Below are 21,350 nucleotides of genomic sequence, written 5' to 3'. Positions count from 1 at the left end.
TCCACCATGGATCATGGCTTTAGTTAGCGGCCCAATGTTCTTCTCTAACATTATGCATGCTCTAACCATTCTAGCGGTAAATCTCCCTTACTTCAGACAAGACGGACATGCATAGCAACTCACATGATATTCAACAAAGGGTAGTTGATGGCGTCCCCAGGAACATGGTTATCGCACAACAAGCAACTTAATAAGAGATAAAGTGCATAAGTACATATTCAATACCACAATAGTTTTTAGGCTATTTGTCCCATGAGCTATATATTGCAAAGGTAAAGGATAGAAATTTTAAAGGTAGCACTCAAGCAATTTACTTTGGAATGGCGGAGAAATACCATGTAGTAGGTAGGTATGGTGGACACAAATGGCATAGTGGTTGGCTCAAGGATTTTGGATGCATGAGAAGTATTCCCTCTCGATACAAGGCTTAGGCTAGCAAGGTTATTTGAAACAAACACAAGTATGAAGCGGTGCAACAAAACTCACATAAAAGACATATTGTAAACATTATAAGACTCTACACCGTCTTCCTTGTTGTTCAAACTCAATACTAGAAATTATCTAGACCTTAGAGAGACCGATTATGCAAACCAAATTTTAGCAAGCTCTATGTATTTCTTCATTAATAGGTGCAAAGTATATGATGCAAAAGCTTAAACATGAGCAAAACAATTGCCAAGTATCACATTATCCAAGACATTTTACCAATTACTACATGTATCATTTTCCGATTCCAACCATATAACAATTTAACGAAGCATTTTCAACCTTCGCCATGAAAATTAAAAGCTAAGAACACATGTGTTCATATGAACCAGCGGAGCGTGTCTCTCTCCCACACAAGCATTTATTCAAACAAAAACAAAAACGAAAGCACACAGACGCTCCAACTAAAGTACATAAGATGTGACCGAATAAAAATATAGTTTCAAGAGAAGGAACCTGATAATTTGTCGATGAAGAAGGGGATGCCTTGGGCATCCCCAAGCTTAGATGCTTGAGTCTTCTTGAAATATGCAGGGATGAACCACCGGGGCATCCCCAAGCTTAGATCTTTCACTCTCCTTGATCGTAGTATATCATCCTCATCTCTTGACCCTTGAAAACTTCCTCCACACCAAACTCAAAACAACTCATTAGAGGGTTAGTGCATAATCAAAAATTCACATGTTCAGAGGTGACACAATCATTATTAACACTTCTGGACATTGCCCAAAGCTTCTGAAAGTTAATGGAACAAAGGAATCCATCCAACATAGCAAAAGAGGCAATGCGAAATAAAAGGCAGAATCTGTCAAAACAGAACAGTCCGTAAAGACGAATTTTATTGAGGCACCATACTTGCTCAAATGAAAATGCTCAAATCTAATGAAAGTTGCGTACATATCTGAGGATCAATCACGTAAATTGGCATAATTTTCTGAGTTACCTACAGAGAATTAGGCCCAGATTCGTGACAGCAAGAAATCTGTTTCTGCGCAGTAATCCAAATCTAGTATGAACCTTACTATCAAAGACTTTACTTGGCACAACAATGCAACAAAACTAAGATAAGGAGAGGTTGCTACAGTAGTAACAACTTCCAAGACACAAATATAAATCAAAAGTACTGTAGCAAAATAAACACATGGGTTATCTCCCAAGAAGTTCTTTCTTTATAGCCATTAAGATGGGCTCAGCAGTTTTAATGATGCACTCGCAAGAAATAGTATTTGAAGCAAAAGAGAGCATCAAGAAGCAAATTCAAAACACATTTAAGTCTAACCCACTTCCTATGCAAAGGAATCTTGTACACAAATGAATTCATGAAGAACAAAGTGACAAGCATCAGAGGATAAAACACGAGTAACTTCAAGATTCTCAACATAAAGAGGGGAAACTTAATATTATTAAGATGCATATAACCATGTTTCCCTCTCTCATAATAACTTTCAGTAGCATCATTGATGAAATCCACAATATACCCATCACTTAAAACATTCTTATCATGGTTCATATGCATAGAAGTATCATTAATTTTGGCATAAGAAGAGTTCTTCTCATTAATAGTAACTGGAGCAAGATTATTATCAAGAATTTGAACATGGTAAACAAGTTGCATATTAAGGGGATTGTTTTTGATAATCCAATCATGACTATGACAAGTTTCATAAGGATAGTTATAACCTATATCATAGCATTCTTTATAATAATCATCAAAGGTCGGAGGCACAGTGTCATCATAAGAAATAGAATAGTTATCTTTCACAGTCGGTTTATCTGTCACCATACCATCATTGTTATTAGAAGGAGATGTATCAAACACATAATGATCAGTAGCAAAAGGATTTTCAAACACCTCTTCCCCAAGCTTAGAGCTTTCTATATCATTATGGGAGAAAGCATGGATAGCACTGATACTATGGCAATTATTATCATCATCATTTTCAGAATTAGTTTCCCAGAGATTTGCAATATCAAAAGTAGTGTGCTCATTCAAATCATGATCACTAATGTATGTAAAGGGCATAGGAAGATCATTGTATTCAGATTCATTACCATAATAATCATTAGGAGCAACATACTTACGGTTACCTAGCGTTATCTCATTCACGCGGGGATATGCCGTTACCTCTTTCTCTTTATTCTCCTTCTTCTTCTTCTTCTTCTTCTTCTTCTTCTTCTTCTTCTTCTTCTTCTTCTTCTTCTTCTTCTTCTTCTTCTTCTTCTTCTTCTTCTTCTTCTTCTTCTTCTTCTTCTTCTTCTTCTTCTTCTTCTTCTTCTTCTTCTTCTTCTTCTTCTTCTTCTTCTTCTTCTTCTTCTTCTTCTTCTTCTTCTTCTTCTTCTTCTTCTTCTTCTTCTTCTTCTTCTTCTTCTTCTTCTTCTTCTTCTTCTTCTTCTTCTTCTTCTTCTTCTTCTTCTTCTTCTTCTTCTTCTTCTTCTTCTTCTTCTTCTTCTTCTTCTTCTTCTTCTTCTTCTTCTTCTTCTTCTTCTTCTTCTTCTTCTTCTTCTTCTTCTTCTTCTTCTTCTTCTTCTTCTTCTTCTTCTTCTTCTTCTTCTTCTTCTTCTTCTTCTTCTTCTTCTTCTTCTTCTTCTTCTTCTTCTTCTTCTTCTTCTTCTTCTTCTTCTTCTTCTTCTTCTTCTTCTTCTTCTTCTTCTTCTTCTTCTTCTTCTTCTTCTTCTTCTTCTTCTTCTTCTTCTTCTTCTTCTTCTTCTTCTTCTTCTTCTTCTTCTTCTTCTTCTTCTTCTTCTTCTTCTTCTTCTTCTTCTTCTTCTTCTTCTTCTTCTTCTTCTTCTTCTTCTTCTTCTTCTTCTTCTTCTTCTTCTTCTTCTTCTTCTTCTTCTTCTTCTTCTTCTTCTTCTTCTTCTTCTTCTTCTTCTTCTTCTTCTTCTTCTTCTTCTTCTTCTTCTTCTTCTTCTTCTTCTTCTTCTTCTTCTTCTTCTTCTTCTTCTTCTTCTTCTTCTTCTTCTTCTTCTTCTTCTTCTTCTTCTTCTTCTTCTTCTTCTTCTTCTTCTTCTTCTTCTTCTTCTTCTTCTTCTCTTCCTTCTCCTTGTTCACTTCTTTAGGAGGAAGAGGCTTGAAGGGTGGCTTGTCCGCATAACCTGATTTACTTTCAGAAACAATAGAAGAAACTTGGGAGGATTCCTCCTTTTCATTAATTAGTTCAAAACACACAGCGGTCCTATCATATTTTGGCAAGGTGTCATCTTCTAAAATATTTTGTATGTAAGTATTTGTATGGCTATTATCAATGCAATAAGAAAAACACCCATGCAGGACATCATCAATATCAAGATCACTCATATGTAACAAAGAGATTTTTCTCGATAGCTCTTCACACCACAAAAATAAAGTAAGTTCATCATGCTGATTAGGAGTAATTTCATCATCACAATACCAATTTGTAGCACTCATGGGGTTCAAATTATCATTGGAGGAGCATTGAAAATTAAAATGACCCACTCCGTAGCAAAGTTCACAAATAAAAGGATAGAGGGCACACACTTTTTTACCAAGATCATCTAGAGCCCTAAACCACTTTCTAGTTTTTTCATTAATATGATGGATACAATATTCATCTTTGATTTGATTAATTCCACAAGGTCTATGCATTCCACAAAAATTAACATGCTTATAAGAAATAGCATTCTTAGGAGTTTGAGCATGCTTATTGCAATCATTAACAACAATTTCATTCATCATGCAAGCCTCTTTAAAAGGTTCATGATACTTATCAAAATTCTTCTTAGGCAATTCAAAATGAGAAGCAAAGGCTTTATAAAGATTTGTAGCAACTTGAGAGTCAAGGCCATAAGTAGCAATCATATCTCGAAATTTATCAGTATCCATAAAAGTTTCAATGCATTCATAATCAGAATTTATACCTGTTATCACCAGATTTTGGACAAATCCAGAGGTGGGCCGTAAGAGAGATGGGCTTAGAGGACTACACGTGGAAGATCTCTGAAGCGGCCTTGCACGGAGAGTTTGGGCTAGTTTGCCCGTGTATCTTTAATTATAGTAGGTTATGTTTTAGATCAAGATTAGAATTTGTATCGTGCACGGTGGGATATTCCCACGTTAGAAAGTCCCCTGGACTATAAATATGTATCTAGGGTTTATGGAATAACCAACAACTCACGTTCAACCCAAAACAAACCAATCTCGGCGCATCGCCAACTCCTTCATCTCGAGGGTTTCAATCAGGTAAGCGACATGCTGCCTAGATCGCATCTTGCGATCTAGGCAGCACAAGCTCCACGTTGTTCATGCGTTGCTCGTACTGAAGCGTCTTTGATGGCGAGCAACGTAGTTATCATAGATGTGTTAGGGTTAGCATAGCTCTTCGTATAACATGCTTACGTAGTGCAGCCCTTGCATGTCTAGCCGCCCTCACGCCTATCTCAGGTGTGGGGGCGGCACCCTGCTTGTTCATCATCTAGTAGATCTGATCCGTTACGATTGCTCCTTGTTCTGCAAGGATTAGTTTAATATCTGCAATAGTTAGGCCTTACAAAGGGGGGGAGGATCCAGCGGCACGTAGGGTGGCGTTCGCAAGTCCTAAACAGGATGTTCCGAGGATCAACGCCATGTTGGTTTTTAGGCCTTGTTTAGGATCGGCTTATGAGCACCGTGCGTGGCCGCGAGGCCCAACCTGGAGTAGGATGATCCGATTATGCGGTGAAAACCCTAAATCGTCGTAGATCTCATTAGCTATATCTTGATCAAGCAGGATCACCAAGTATTCGTGCACCCCGTACGAATCATGGGTGGATCGGCTCTTTGAGCCGATCCACGAGATAACCCTTTGAGAGCCGATCGAGGCTCGTATTTAATGTTTACGTGTATGCCATGCGGGAACTAAGCGAGGCATCCCCATCACCTTCACGACTAGGTATAGGTCAGGTGGCACGCCCTTGCACTTCGCATCGCCGCGTGTGACCAGGAAGAGCATTGCGAGCCGTCGCTCGGAGGGTCTCGGCCCGGCCGCAGCTCTAGGCTCTTCCCGGCTCTACACCGTGTTGACGGGCCGCTGCCCGCCGGTGGGTTTTGGCAGTCAACACATTCAGCACGCCCGGTGGGACAATCGTCTACATCAACCACACCGCCATCTACATCCGAGATGGCGGCGGACGGCACGCCGATCACCTACGAGGAGCTGCACGACGAGCTCAAGAAGAGATACGACGAGATCAAGGTCACCCTCGAAGCCGACCTCATCGGCTCTTTCGAAGAACCCGTTCCCATGGCATCGGATGGAAGGGATTCTCACCGCAAGGTGCACTCGATGGGATAGATCTCTCTGCCCCGTCGGAGGAACGCACCAGGGCCTACGGCAGAGATCAACTACTTCGTGGCTCACTCACTACACCGCCACTCTGAAAACTTGGTCAACGTGTTGGAGCGTCTCGCTCTGCGCGTGATCCAGGAGATCATGAGCCACCAGTACTCGCCGTCAGGACCAGCTCTCGGGACGCATCAAGGAGAGTTGCCGCTCCAGTCCCGTCCACCGCTGCCATATGCGTTGGCAGCACCAGCGGAAGTGCCGGCTACACCGGCATTCGTCGTCTACAAGATTGGTGGTGACCCTAGTGACTACCAGTTCTTGGCTGAGGCGCCCAAGGAGATCCCTCAAGGATACGCGTGCATGTATGTGCCAGATTGTGGCAACTGGGCACTCTCAAACCAGGCCACAACATCAGGGACTCCGGCGAAGACGGGAGGAACGTCGGCGACGAGCTTGAAAGCGGACGTGGCTAACTAAGTACGCCACCCCGACGAAACTCCGAGCCCGGCTCCTGCGGTTGGCTCGAGCTGGAAAAGCAAACATGGCTGGCTAAGTACGCCACCCCGGCGAATCTTCGAGAGTGCAACTCCTGCAGCCAGCACGACGGATCAGATCAGATACCATATGCGAGAGACCAGTTCGGCATGGTGCCGAAAAGAAGGGCAATCGGCTATTCCAAGCCGTACCCCAACGAGTACGAGATGATCCCGCTGCCACCTAAATATCGGCTCCCCGACTTCTCCAAATTCAGTGGATCAGATGGCTCCAGCTCCATCGAGCACGTCGGCCGATATTTGGCGCAACTAGGACCGGCTTCAGTGTCGGATCAGCTACGCGTGAGGCTCTTTTCACAGTCCCTCACGGGATCGGCTTTTGGATGGTATACCTCTTTGCCAGCAAACTCCATCCAGTCTTGGAAGCAATTGGAAGAACAATTCATTACGCAATACCATTCAGAAGCTTCCGAGTCTAGCATTGCCGATCTAGCACAACTACGTCAGAAGCGCGGAGAAACGGTGACAGAGTACACCCAGCGCTTCAGGAATCTTAGGAACCGATGTTATTCGGTTCGTATAACTGAAAAGGAAGCAGTCGAGTTGGCAGGAGCTGGCCTTGCAACACAGCTCAAGGACAGGGCCTCCCAAGCAGATTATCCCTCGCTGGCGCATATGGTTCCGAAACTATCAGCATATGAACAGCGCCACCCGGACTGTACCAAGACAAGTTCAAGCGTGCGATAGTCCTGGTCGATGCAGAGGAAGACGAAGTTCCTGCGGGAGACCAAGAAGTAGCGATGGCTGAGTGGACTCGGGGAGGAACCCCGTGTCCTGCAAATGGGTAAAGCCACCAGGGCCGCCCAGGGGATTTGATTTTGACGTGACCAAGACTGAACAAATCTTCGACCTCCTGCTCAAGGAGAAACAGTTGACGATTCCTGAAGGTCTCAAGTTCCCCACGGCGCAAGAGCTAAACGGAAAGCCGTACTGCAAATTCCACAACTCGCTCTCCCATGCCACCAACGACTGCAGGGTGTGGCGTCAGCACATCCAAGCGGCGATAGAGAAGGGGCGTTTAATTTTCAACCAGTACGCCATGAAGGTCGACACCCAACCCTTCCCCGCCGTTAACATGGTGGAAGTCACCTACCCCGAGGGTTGCCAGCCAGGTCCCACGTTCAGCATCAACATGGTAGGACCTGGGAACCACTCTGGCAAAGATGGAGATGAGGGCAGCTGCTCTCATAGCAAGGATACAGAGGAGGCCGCTCCACGCGATCGGCTCCATCATGATGGCAAGCGCTACGTCACAGAGGGAGAAGTGAAGAATATGAGATATCAACGACCTCTCTCTGATCACCTCCTCAACAAATATGTGAGTCAGTATGACCAACGCCGACGGTCCAACTATGATGATGAAGGAGATCGTCTGGCTAGAGAAGCCAGAAGACATCGTCGGCGGGATCGCGATGAGGAGGAGCACGAGCGCCGTGCCACGGACACATCAAGGGAGCAAGATGACAACGCCAGACACTGGGACTGCCCTTTCTTCAGACACTGCTGGGATTCAGGAATGAGCCGATTGCCCACAATCGGCAATTGCCCAGAATGCAACCAGAAGAGGAAGGAGGCAGCCAACGTGTCTGTGTTCAAGCGCTTAGGGCCTCTCCCGCCACAGAGCAAACGTGCTGAGTCACCTCGTTGGGCAGATCTTGAGGATTCCGAAGACGAGGGACTAGAAGAAGAAGAAGACAGGTACCACCGTCCAAGGTGGTGCCCTGACAGACTCAGCCGTTCACAAAAACGCAGGGTTCTGCGGTTGCGCGGCCTGGAGGAAGCCGAAAGGTTATACCTGCACACGCTAAGGAAGGCACGACCTGATCTGGCTGCAAAGGTTCAGCGAGCCCTGGATGAAGAGGGTCGTCCACGGAGAATGGAGTGGCGCCCCAAACAAAGGAAAGCCGATGATGAAACATCGGCTGGCACAAACATGGTGCTCGTCTTGCCGACAGAGCTTAGCGCTCCACGATTCTACGATGCACTCAAGGTGGACGACGACGGGCGCATCAAGTCGAGGTTGGGTTGGTTTTATCCCGGTCTAACCGAGTAGCAAGATTAAACCAATGAGCAAACCGGGGGAGGCTGATCTTTGTGATCGGCCCCAAAAAATTTATGGAGGGACATTACAAAACCTTCATCGAACAAGCAATGTGGAGGCCGATTCCAGCAATCGGCCAAAGTTATCTTCTGCACATATTCTGTTTGTGGTCAGCAACGATCTACTGGGCAGCGGCCACGTCGGCAGATGAAAGTCGGCATGAATCTTTGCGAAGCCGATGTGCAAGTGCAGTGCCCTGACTAACCATGAAAGCCGATATCTGCAGTCATTTAGCAGATTCGGCTCGGGGGGCATATAGTCAGATGGACATATGCAGATAAACATGTGCAAACTTGCGTGCAGTGGAACATTGGGGGCCGATTAAGGAGAAAAATCGGCCAGGCCGATTAAGGAGAAAAATCGGCCAAATAAAAAAAAAAAATTTCGCACGAAGCAAAGCCGATGCGCGGCCATCGACTCTAGTACAGACCAAGACCAAGACCGGCCAGAATCGGCTGGTTCTACATCACAGTTACCCTGAAGAGTGGTGCTTTTGGTATAGGAGTGCCAGTCTCACCATCCAAGTTGATTCAGCGACAGTCCCAGGGTCCTTTTGAAGCTTATCAGGAACCAATGCGTTGCCAACAGTCATTGAGCTTTGTTTGAGTTGACAGCCGACGAAGTCAGAAGAGGTGAGGCTCGGGGGGCAGCAAGCTTGGTGGATGCTCTATTCAGGAGCTGATGGGGATACCATCGGCTAGACCTTTATGGCGACCTTCTTCACAAAATAATGAGCGTTCAAGGAAGATTAGTTGGTCTGGTTGGAAGAATTCAAAGGCGTTCCGGGAGACTCTATTTTGCCCACCAGATCTCAAGATCATCAGTGAAGAATCGATGGATAGTAAAATGTGGAGGCCGGTACACGGAATCGGCCAGTAAAAAAGTTTTTGAAACAGCCGCTGCACAGACATCGACTTTAGAGTTGCAAATGTTGTGGTCAGATATCAAGTTGCAGTCTGAATCGAGGAGTGTTTGCTTGGATATCTGTCCGATTTGGGATTTAAGTTCGGCCTTATGGGCGTGTGAGGGTGAAAAGCCGATACGTTGCTATTGGTTCTTGGTGCATTGACCTGTTTTGGCAGTTGGAGGATTCGATATTGAACCAATGGAGAATCACATTGAAAGAACAATTTTCATTGATTCGAAGAGGGATTTTTACAAGGAAGAGCCGATGGCTCTCAAAAGATCATCCGATGCCTAATGCACTACTACTACTAGCCCTATGCTACTCCCTGATCTAAGGGCCGTCGCCGCCCTCGTCGTCGCCATCGTGGTTGTCGTCGGCGCTTCTGCCGGTGGGCTCCTCGTCGCTGTTGATGAAGCCGCCGGTAGGGGCTTCATCTTCCTCGTCATCGTCGTCGTCATCCGACCAGGCCCAGCCACGGAAGCGCTTGGCCGGCGGGTATCCCGCGGAGGAGGAGTCGTCTTCCGACTCCTTCGCCTCTTCTTCCTCCTCGTTGGAGGGGAGGACTGCCTCCCATGGGAAGAGGTCGTCGTCGCCCGCTGGTACCAGCTCCCCGTCGACGAGGAACTGGAGGTCCTCCTCCCCTTCGGTGAGGGGTTCGTCGTCTTCCGATTCGAGGGAGAAGTCCCAGTCCCGCGCGTCCCAATACTCTGGGGCACGGGCCTCGTAGATGGCCATCAGATTGACCTCCTGCTCGGGCTCGCTGGAGGAGGAGGACTGGGAGGACAGGCTGGAGGAGGAAGAGGAATCCATGGCGGGCCAAGAAGGGTTTTTTGTTTACCAAAGGCTACTGCAGAACAGGAGGATGAAGAAGCAAACCGCTCGACGCGGTTAAAAATAAAGGGGACGGGGAGGTTTAATGCTGTGGTGATTTCCGAGGAAGTGGTGCCAAAACTGTCAAATTGTGCAGAGAAGTTGGGAAGGTAAGTTGTCATGATGAAAACTGCTGCGACGGTTTTGCTCTGCCACGACATGACCCGACGAAAGAGAAGCGTAATGATTTTGGAAATGTCATTTCCAAAACCAGGGGGGCATGTGTTATCACCAGATTTTGGACAAATCCAGAGGTGGGCCGTAAGAGAGATGGGCTTAGAGGACTACACGTGGAAGATCTCTGAAGCGGCCTTGCACGGAGAGTTTGGGCTAGTTTGCCCGTGTATCTTTAATTATAGTAGGTTATGTTTTAGATCAAGATTAGAATTTGTATCGTGCACGGTGGGATATTCCCACGTTAGAAAGTCCCCTGGACTATAAATATGTATCTAGGGTTTATGGAATAACCAACAACTCACGTTCAACCCAAAACAAACCAATCTCGGCGCATCGCCAACTCCTTCATCTCGAGGGTTTCAATCAGGTAAGCGACATGCTGCCTAGATCGCATCTTGCGATCTAGGCAGCACAAGCTCCACGTTGTTCATGCGTTGCTCGTACTGAAGCGTCTTTGATGGCGAGCAACGTAGTTATCATAGATGTGTTAGGGTTAGCATAGCTCTTCGTATAACATGCTTACGTAGTGCAGCCCTTGCATGTCTAGCCGCCCTCACGCCTATCTCAGGTGTGGGGGCGGCACCCTGCTTGTTCATCATCTAGTAGATCTGATCCGTTACGATTGCTCCTTGTTCTGCAAGGATTAGTTTAATATCTGCAATAGTTAGGCCTTACAAAGGGGGGGAGGATCCAGCGGCACGTAGGGTGGCGTTCGCAAGTCCTAAACAGGATGTTCCGAGGATCAACGCCATGTTGGTTTTTAGGCCTTGTTTAGGATCGGCTTATGAGCACCGTGCGTGGCCGCGAGGCCCAACCTGGAGTAGGATGATCCGATTATGCGGTGAAAACCCTAAATCGTCGTAGATCTCATTAGCTATATCTTGATCAAGCAGGATCACCAAGTATTCGTGCACCCCGTACGAATCATGGGTGGATCGGCTCTTTGAGCCGATCCACAGGATAACCTGAGAGCCGATCGAGGCTCGTATTTAATGTTTACGTGTATGCCATGCAGGAACTAAGCGAGGCATCCCCATCACCTTCCTGACCAGGTATAGGTCAGGTGGCACGCCCTTGCACTTCGCATCGCCGCGTGTGACCAGAAGAGCATTGCGGGCCGTCGCTCGGAGGGGTCTCAGCCAGCCGCAGCTCTAGGCTCTTCCCGGCTCTACACTGTGTTGACAGGCCGCTGCCCGCCGGTGGGTTTTGGCAGTCAACAATACCTGACTCTTCACCTTTGTTGTTCTCCCATCCTTCAGCGTTCTCCTCAATCCGATCAAGAAGATCCCACCTAGCTTCAACCTCCTTGCTTGTGAAAGATCCCTCCGAACAGGCATCCAGATAGTCCTTGTGTTGTCCTGAAAGCCTCGCATAAAAATTGTTAACAATAACATTACGGGGGAGCTCATGGATGGGACATTTGAGCATTAGTGACTTCAATCTCCCCCACGCTTGAGAGATACTCTCTCCATCACGAGGATAAAAGTTATAAATATAATTCCTATCAATATGCACTTCATGAGGAGGATAAAATTTAGAGTAAAAGAGAGATACAATTTCCTCCCAGCCAAGAGAATGACTATTCTTCAACAATTTATACCAATGCGCCGCTTTACCAGACAGCGAAACAGAGAATAGCTTCTTCCTCACTTCATCCATAGAGATACCTGCACACTTGAATAACCCGCATAATTCATGCAAAAACAGTAAATGATCTCCAGGATGGACAGTTCCATCCCCTTCATAGCGTTTATCCATAACACGTTCAATAATTTTCATAGGTATTTTATACGGAATACTTTCAGCAGGTGGATTTAAAATATCAGAAGCATCATTAGAGTTATCGCATATGGGAGATAAAGCATTATCAGAGCAAAATATTTCTTCCAAAGCTGAGGAGCAAAAAAGATTATTTTTATGTAAACTAGCTTCCCCAAGCTTAGACTTATCCATAGCATTAGCAGTGATTGCGTTCATACTAATAACATTGCTACTAGCATGCAATTGAGGCTCCATAGGTTCTTTAATTTTCGCATCACACACTTCATGTCTTAACTCAGGAAAAATAAAATAAGAAGCTCATTGTTGTCCATTATGCCTAACTAGTGTAAAACAAGAAACAAAAAGATGCAATTGCAGGATCTAAAGGAAATAGCTTCGAGCACAAACACAATGGCGCCAGAAAAGTACTGTTACCTGGAACCGGAGTATGAGTGCCTTTTACCTTTCCTCCCCGGCAACGGCGCCAGAAAAGTGCTTGATGTCTACGGGTGCTTCTATTCTTGTAGACAATGTTGGGCCTCCAAGAGCAGAGGTTTGTAGAACAGCAGCAGGTTTCCCTTAAGTGGATCACCCAAGGTTTATCGATCTCAGGGAGGAAGAGGTCAAAGATATCCCTCTCATGCAGCCCTGCAACCACAAAGCAAGAAGTCTCTTGTGTCCCCAACACACCTAATAGGTGCACTAGTTCGGCGAAGAGATAGTGAAATACATGTGGTATGAATAAGTATGAGCAGTAGTAACGGCGCCAGAAAAGTGCTTTGCTGCCCAGGACTGGCGTGTGGTTGATGGTGGTAATATTGCGGACAGTACAGATGCAGTAGAACAGTAAACAAGCAGCGATAGCAGTATTTAGGAACAAGGCCTAGGGATCATACTTTCACTAGTGGACACTCTCAATATTGATCACATAACAGAATAAATAAATAGATGCTAGACTCTACACTCTCTTGTTGGATGATGAACACCACTAACTGTGTAGGATTACACGAACCCTCAATGCCGGAGTTAACAAGCTCCACAATATTCGATGTTCATATTTAAATAACCTTAGATTGCATGACAGATCAACACAACCAAACCAAGTACTAACATAGCATGCACACTGTGACCATCACACTATGAAAGGAGGAATAGATCACATCAATACCATCATAGTAATAGTTAACTTCATAATCTACAAGAGATCACAATCATAGCATATACCAAGTACTTCATGATGCACACACTGCCAACATTACATCATGGAGGAGGAATAGACTACTTTAATAACATCACTAGAGTAGCACATAGATGAATTGTGATACAAAACTCATATGAATCTCAATCATGTAAGGCAGCTCATGAGATCATTGTATTGAAGTACATAGGAGAGAGATTAACCACATAGCTACCGGTACAGCCCCGAGCCTCGATGGAGAACTACTCCCTCCTCATGGGAGACAGCAGCGGTGATGAAGATGGTGGTGGTGTCGATGGAGAAGCCTTCCGGGGGCACTTCCCCGTCCCGGCGGCGTGCCGAAACAGAGACTCCTGTCCCCCAGATCTTGGCTTCGCGATGGCGGCGGCTCTGGAAGGTTTCTCGTACCGTGGCTTTTCCGTATCGAGGTTTTAGGTCGAGGGGCTTCTTATAGGCGAAGAGTCGGCGTCAGAGGGGGTCTGGGGCCACCAGACAATAGGGCGGCGCGGCTAGGGCCTGGGCCGCGCCAGCCCCATGTGTGGGCCCCCTGTGGGTCCACTCTGGCGACTCTCGGGTGTTCTGGAAGCTCCCGGGGATTCTAAGATGCTGGGCGTTGATTTCGTCCGATTCCGAGAATATTTCCTTACTAGGATTTCTGAAACCAAAAATAGCAGAAAACAGCAACTGGCCCTTCGGCATCTCGTCAATAGGTTAGTTCCGGAAAACGCATAAAAACAACATAAAGTATGCATAAAACATGTAGATATCATCAATAATGTGGCATGGAACATAAGAAATTATCGATACGTCGGAGACGTATCAACCCTCCTGCAGAAACTGAAACCGATGAAGTAAAGAATGTTTACGCGACTCGGAAAACTCGGTACTCTCAAGTTCAGTGTGCCATCCTATGCAGTCTGGAAGCCAATCTTCAAAAATGTTTTCAGCACCACGATCCTCATGAGTTGGTCAATGAGCTGAAAGCTATCTTTGAAACTCATGCGGCCGTGGAATGCTATGAAGCATCGAAACACTTCTTCAGTTGCATGATGGAAGAAGGCAGCTCCGTTAGTGAGCACATGCTCGCCATGACCGGGCATGCGAAGAAACTCAGTGACTTGGGAATAGGGATTCCTAACAAACTGGGGATTAATCGTGTCCTTTAATCACTGCCACCTAGTTACAAGAACTTTGTGATGAACTACAATATGTAGAACATGAACAAAGAGTTACCTGAACTCTTCGCCATGCTAAAATCTGCTGAGATTGAGATCAAGAAAGAGCACCAAGTGTTGATGGTCAACAAGACCACCAGTTTCAAGAAATAGGGCAAGTCTAAGGGAAAATTTAAGAAGGGTGGCAAGAAAGCTGCCACGCCTCCTATGAAACCTAAGAACAGCCCTAAGCCTGATGCTGAGTGCTATTATTGCAAGGAGAAGGGACACTGGAAGCGTAATTGCTCCAAGTATTTGGCTGATCTGAAGAGCGGCCTTGTCAAGAAGAAGAAAGAAGGTATATCTGATATACATGTTGCTGTCTACTATTGGCTTCTTTTCCTGTAGACAGTGTTGGGCCTCCAAGAGCAGAGGTTTGTAGAACAGCAGCAAGTTTCCCTTAAGTGAATCACCCAAGGTTTATCGAACTCAGGGAGGAAGAGGTCAAAGATATCCCTCTCAAGCAACCCTACAATTACGATACAAGAAGTCTCTTGTGTCCCCAACACACCTAATACACTTGTCAGATGTATAGGTGCACTAGTTCGGCGAAGAGATAGTGAAATACAAGTAATATGGATGAATATGAGTGGTAATAACAATCTGAAATAAAGATGGCAGCAGGCAAACATGTAATGGAACTTGTTGGAAACGGTGTTTCAATGCTTAGAAACAAGGCTTAGGGATCATACTTTCACTAGTGGACACTCTCAACATTGCAATCATAATTGAATATAAATATAAGCACTTCACTATGCTATTCTGAATTACTCTCTGGCAAGATAACGAACACTAATTCATCATGTAGGCAAACCTTAAAGATGTATTCCCAAGTACTAATAAACACCCCACGCTGTCACTGTGAGCATTCATAGGAGGTACTAACACACCACAATTTCATAGAGACATCCAACTCAAATCATAACCCAGTGAACAAGTATTCTGTGAAATATAGCCTAAGAGACCCACACGGTGCACACACTGTCACCTTTACACACGTGGGACAAGGAGTCTCCGGAGATCACATAAGTAAAATCCACTTGAATAGCATAACGACATCTAGATTACAAAGCTCATCATATGGATCTCAATCATGTAAGGCAGCTCATGAGATCATTGTATTGAAGTACATGGGAGAGAGATGAACCACATAGCTACCGGTACAGCCCTTAGCCTCGGGGGAGAACTACTCCCTCCTCATCATGGGAGACAGCGATGGCGATGAAGATGGCGGTGGTGTCGATGGAGATGCCTTCCGGGGGCAATTCCCCATCCCGGCGGCGTGCCGGAACAGAGACTTTTGTCCCCCGAATCTTGGCTTCGCGATGGCGGTGGCTCTGGAACTTTTCTCGTATCGTGGCTTATTCGTCTAGGGTTTTCGCGATGGAGACCTTAAGTAGGCGGAAGGGCAGCCTCGGAGGGGCCCTGGTGGAGTGATACGTCTCCAACGTATCTATAATTTCTGATGTTCCATGCTTGTTTTATGACAATACCTACATGTTTTGTTCACACTTTATGATGATTTTATGCGTTTTCCGGAACTAACCTATTGAAGAGATGCCGAAGTGCCAGTTGCTGTTTTTGGTTTCAGAAATCCTAGTAAGGAAATATTCTCGGAATTGGACGAAATCAACGCCCAGCATCTTATAATTCCACGAAGCTTCCAGAACACCCGAGAGGCACCAGAGGAGGGCCACAGGGGGCCCACACGTGTGGCCGGCGCGGCCAAGAGGGGGGCCGCGCCCCCCTATTGTGTGGTGGCTCCATAGATCTTCCGACTCCGCCTCTTCGCCTATAAGATCCCTCGTGACCTAAAACTTCGACACCGATTGACGAAACTCGAGAAAACCTTCCAGAGCCGCCGCCATCGCGAAACTCCAATTCGGGGGACAGAAATCTCTGTTCTGGCACCCTGCCGGGATGGGGAATTGCCCCCGGAAGCCATCTCCACCGCCATCTTCACCGCCATCGCTATCTCCATGATGAGGAGGGAGTAATTCACCCCCGGGGCTGAGGGCTCTGCTGTAGCTATGTGGTTCATCTCTCTCTCTCTTTGTGATCTAGTTGAATATCATCTATGTGCTACTCTAGTGATGTTATTAAAGTAGACTATTCCTCCTCCATGATGTAATGTTGACAGTGTGTGCATCATGAAGTACTTGGTATATGCTATGATTGTGATCTCTTGTAGATTATGAAGTTAACTATTACTATGATGGTATTGATGCAATCTATTCCCCCTTTCATAGTCTGTCGGTGACGGTGTGCATGCTATGTTAGTACTCGGTATAATTGCGTTGGTCTATCATGCACTCTAAGGTTATTTAAATATGAATATCGAATGTTGTGGAGCTTGTTAACTCCGGCATTGAGGTGCTCTTGTAGCCCTACACAATTAGTGGTGTTCATCATCCAACAAGAGAGTGTAGAGTGGTTTTATTATGTGATCAATGTTGAGAGTGTCCACTAGTGAAAGTAGGATCCCTAGGCCTTGTTTCCAAACATCGAATCTCCGTTTGTTTACTGTTCTGCTACATGTTCGCTTGCTGCAATTTATATTTCAGATTGCAATTACTTCTCATATACATACATACAACTTGTATTTCACTATCTCTTCGCCGAACTAATGCACCTATACATCTGACAAGTGTATTGGGTGTGTTGGGGACACAAGAGACTTCTTGCATTGTGATCGCGAGGTTGCTTGAGAGGGATATCTTTGACCTCTTCCTCCCTGAGTTCGATAAACCTTGGGTGATCCACTTAAGGGAAACTTGCTACTGTTCTACAAACCTCTGCTCTTGGAGGCCCAACACTGTCTACAGGAAAAGGAGTGTGCGTAGACATCAAGCTATTTTCTGGCGCCATTGCCGGGGAGGAAAGGTAAAAGGCACTCACACTCTGGTCCCAGGTAACTAAGTTATTTTCTGGCGCCGTTGTAAGTGCTCGAAGCTATTTCCTTTAGATCCTGCAATTGCATCTTTTTGTTTCTTGTTTTACACTAGTAAGGCATAATGGAAAACAACTATGAGCTTTTTAATTTATTTCCTAAGTTAAGACATGAATTGTGTGATGCGAAAATTAAAGAACCTATGGAACATTATTTGCATGCTAGTAGCAATGTTATTAGTATGAACGCAATCACTGCTAATGCTATGGAGAAGTCTAAGCTTGGGGAAGCTAGTTTTTATGATCTTTTTAGCTTCCCACCTTTAGGGGAGAAAATTTGCTCTGATAATACTTTATCTCCCATATGCGATAACTCTAATGATGCTTGTGATATTTTAAATCCACCAACTGCAAGTACTGCTTTCGAGATACCCATGAAAATTATTGAACGTGTTATGGATAACCGCTATGAAGGGGATGGAACTGTCCATCCTGGAGATCATTTACTGTTTTTGCATGAATTATGCGGGTTATTCAAGTGTGCATGTATCTCTATGGATGAAGTGAGGAAGAAACTATTCTCTATTTCGTTGTCTGGTAAAGCGGCGCATTGGTATAAATTGCTGAAGAATAGTCATTCTCTTGGTTGGGAGGAAATTGTATCTCTCTTTTATTCTAAGTTTTATCCTCCTCATGAAGTGCATATTGATAGGAATTACATTTATAACTTTTATCCTCGTGATGGAGAGAGTATTTCCCAAGCATGGGGGAGATTGAAGTCACTAATGCTCAAATGTCCCATTCATGAGCTTCCCCGTAATGTTATTATTAATAATTTTTATGCGAGGCTTTCAGGACATCACAAGGACTATCTAGATGCCTGTTCGGAGGGATCTTTCACAAGCAAGGAGGTTGAAGCTAGGTGGGATCTTCTTGACCGGTGCTGAAGATTGGGAGAACGACAAAGGTAAAGAGTCAGGTATAAATTATGATTATGAATGCATTGAAACTTTTATGGATACTAGTAAATTTCGAAATATGAGTGCTACCTATGGTCTTGACTCTCAAGTTGCTGCAAATCTTTATAAAGCTTTTGCCTCTCATTTTGAATTGCCTAGGAAGAATTTTGATAAGTATCATGAACCTTTTAAAGAGGCTTGCATGAAGGATGAAATTGTTGTTAATGATTGCAATAAACATGCTCAAACTCCTAAGAATGCTATTTCCTATAAGCATGCTAATTTTTGTGGAATGCATAGACCTTGTGGAATTTATCAAATCAAAGATGAATATTGTATCCATCAAATTAATGAAAAAACTAGAAAGTGGTTTAGGGCTCTAGATGATCTTGGTAAAAAAAGTTTGTGCCCTCTATTCTTTTATTTGTAAACTTTGCCATAGAGTGGGTCATTTTAATTTTCAATGCTCCTGCAATGATAATTTGAACCCCATGAGTGCTGCAAATTTGTATTGTGATGATGAAATTACTCCTAATCAGCATGATGAACTTACTTTATTTTTGTGGTGTGAAGAGTTATCAAGAAAAATCTCTTTGTTACATATGAGTGATCTTGATATTGATGATGTCCTGCATGGGTGTTTTTCTTATTGCATTGATAATTGCCATACAAATACTTACATACAAAATATTTTAGAAGATGACACTTTGCCAAAATATGATAGGACCGCTGTGTGTTTTGAACTTATTAATGAAAAGGAGGAATCCTCCCAAGTTTCTTCTATTGTTTCTGGAAATAAGTCAGGTTATGTGGAGAAGCCTCCATTCAAGCCTCTTCCTCCTAAAGAAGGGAACGAGGAGAAGGAAGAGAAGAAGAAGAAGAAGGGAACGAAGAAGAAGAAGAAGAAGGGGAATAAAGAGAAAGAGATAACGATAGGTAACCGTAAGTATGTTGCTCCTAATGACTATTATGATAATGAATCTGAATACAATGATCTTCCTATGCCCTTTACATACTTTAGTGATCATGATTTGAAAGAGCACACTACTTTTGATATTGCAAATCTCTGGGAAACTAATTCTGAAAATGATGATGTTAATAATTGCCATAGTATCAGTACTATCCATGCTTCCTCCCATAATGATATAGAAAGCTCTAAGCTTGGGGATGAGGTGTTTGAAAATCCTTTTGCTACTGATCATTATATGTTTGATACATCTCCTTCTAGTAACAACGATGGTAAGGTTGCAGATGAACATACTGTGAAGGATAACTATTCTATTTCTTATGATGACACTATGCCTCCAATCTTTGATAATTATTATAAAGAATGCTATGATATAGGTTATAACTATCCTTATGAAACTTGTCATAGTTATGATTGGATTGCCAAAAACAATTCCCTTAATATGCAACTTGTTTACCATGTTCAAATTCTTGATAATAATTGTAACAGACCAACTTTGCTAATCAAATAAATGTTGCTAGTTGTTCATGAGCATGCATGCATTTGCATTTAATTTGAGAAATCTTGCACTAAAATGTGTTGAAACAATGTTGCAAATGTTGTGGTTTTGTTCTAAGAAAATTTTGTGCAAAAACTCTATCCAATTTTGGGTCAAAATACCCTAAAATCATCAAAATTTGGCCCTGTTTTTCTTTTTCCAGAGAAACCCCAAAACCCAGGGGGTTATGGGCAAAATCGCCCCTGTCTTCTTCTCCACGCACGCAGGCACGCAGCTGCCTGGCGCGCCCCTCGCCGTCGATGGCGCCGGCGGCCTGGATGGCTCCCGCCGCCCCCTAGCCGCCTATAAAGGTCGCCGCCGACCAGGGGAGAACCTCCATTTCGCTTCCCCTCCCTTTTTCCCCTTCTCTCTGCGCGCCGGCCAAACCCTAGCCCCGGCCAGAGCTCGCCGTCGCCGTCGTTGCCGACCTCCCCACGCTCGGCCACCACCGCCAGAAGCTCCGCCTCGACGCCCTCTTCCTCCTCCGCTAGCCAGCGCACGCCGGGGAGCCCTCTACCGCGCGAATCGGGCCCCGCCCGTGCCGCAGACCTCCGCACCTCGCCGTCGATTGCCGTCGATTCCGGCCGTCTCCGGCCAAGCCGCCAAGCCCGCCGTGCTCCTGGTGAGCATCCGGTCCTCGTGGTACCCGCCGCTCGCCCTAGCTCGCCGTGTAGCGCCGCCGCGTCGCGCGCCTGCCCGGCCCTCCGCGAGCTCGCCGGAGACGCCCCTCCGGCGACCATTGGAGGGCGGCGCCGCCCTCTTCTGGCTCGCGAGGACCCCGTGCGTCCAACGCGCATGCCCGCACTAGCCCTGGCGCCCCGCTTCGTCGAGGCCGTGGCCAACCTGGCCGGCCATGGCCAGTGTGACGTCGTGCTGACTTCATGATGACGTCAGCCGACCCTTTTATTTATTTTCTGTTTATTTTTATATTCAGAAAATGATGTGTAATATATCAAATTGTTCAGAATTTGAAATCCTACATGTTTATGAGCATTTCATACATCATTACAACCTTTGAACTTGCAAATGTAGTGAAACCCTAATTAACCCCTCTCATATGGCGGTGTCTGATACGTCTCCGACGTATCGATAATTTCTTATGTTCCATGCCACATTATTGATGTTATCTACATGTTTTATACACACTTTATGTCATATTCGTGCATTTTCTGGAACTAACCTATTAACAAGATGCCGAAGTGCCAGTTGCTGTTTTCTGCTGTTTTTGGTTTTAGAAATCCTAGTAACGAAATATTCTCGGAATTGGACGAAATCAACGCCCAGGTTCCTATTTTGCCCGGAAGCATCCAGAACACCCGAGAGCCACCAGGGAGGGGGCACAGGCCCACCAAACCCTAGGCCGGCGTGGCCAGGGGGGGGCCCGCGCCACCCTATGGTGTGGGCACCCCTTCGACCCTCTGGCGCCGCCTCTTCGCCTATTTAAAGC

Source organism: Lolium perenne, chromosome 3 (genome assembly GCF_019359855.2).
Source record: "Lolium perenne isolate Kyuss_39 chromosome 3, Kyuss_2.0, whole genome shotgun sequence".
Classification (NCBI taxonomy): Eukaryota; Viridiplantae; Streptophyta; class Magnoliopsida; order Poales; family Poaceae; genus Lolium; species Lolium perenne.
The sequence above is the reverse complement of the archived record's forward strand: the minus strand, read 5'-3'. Positions refer to the sequence as shown.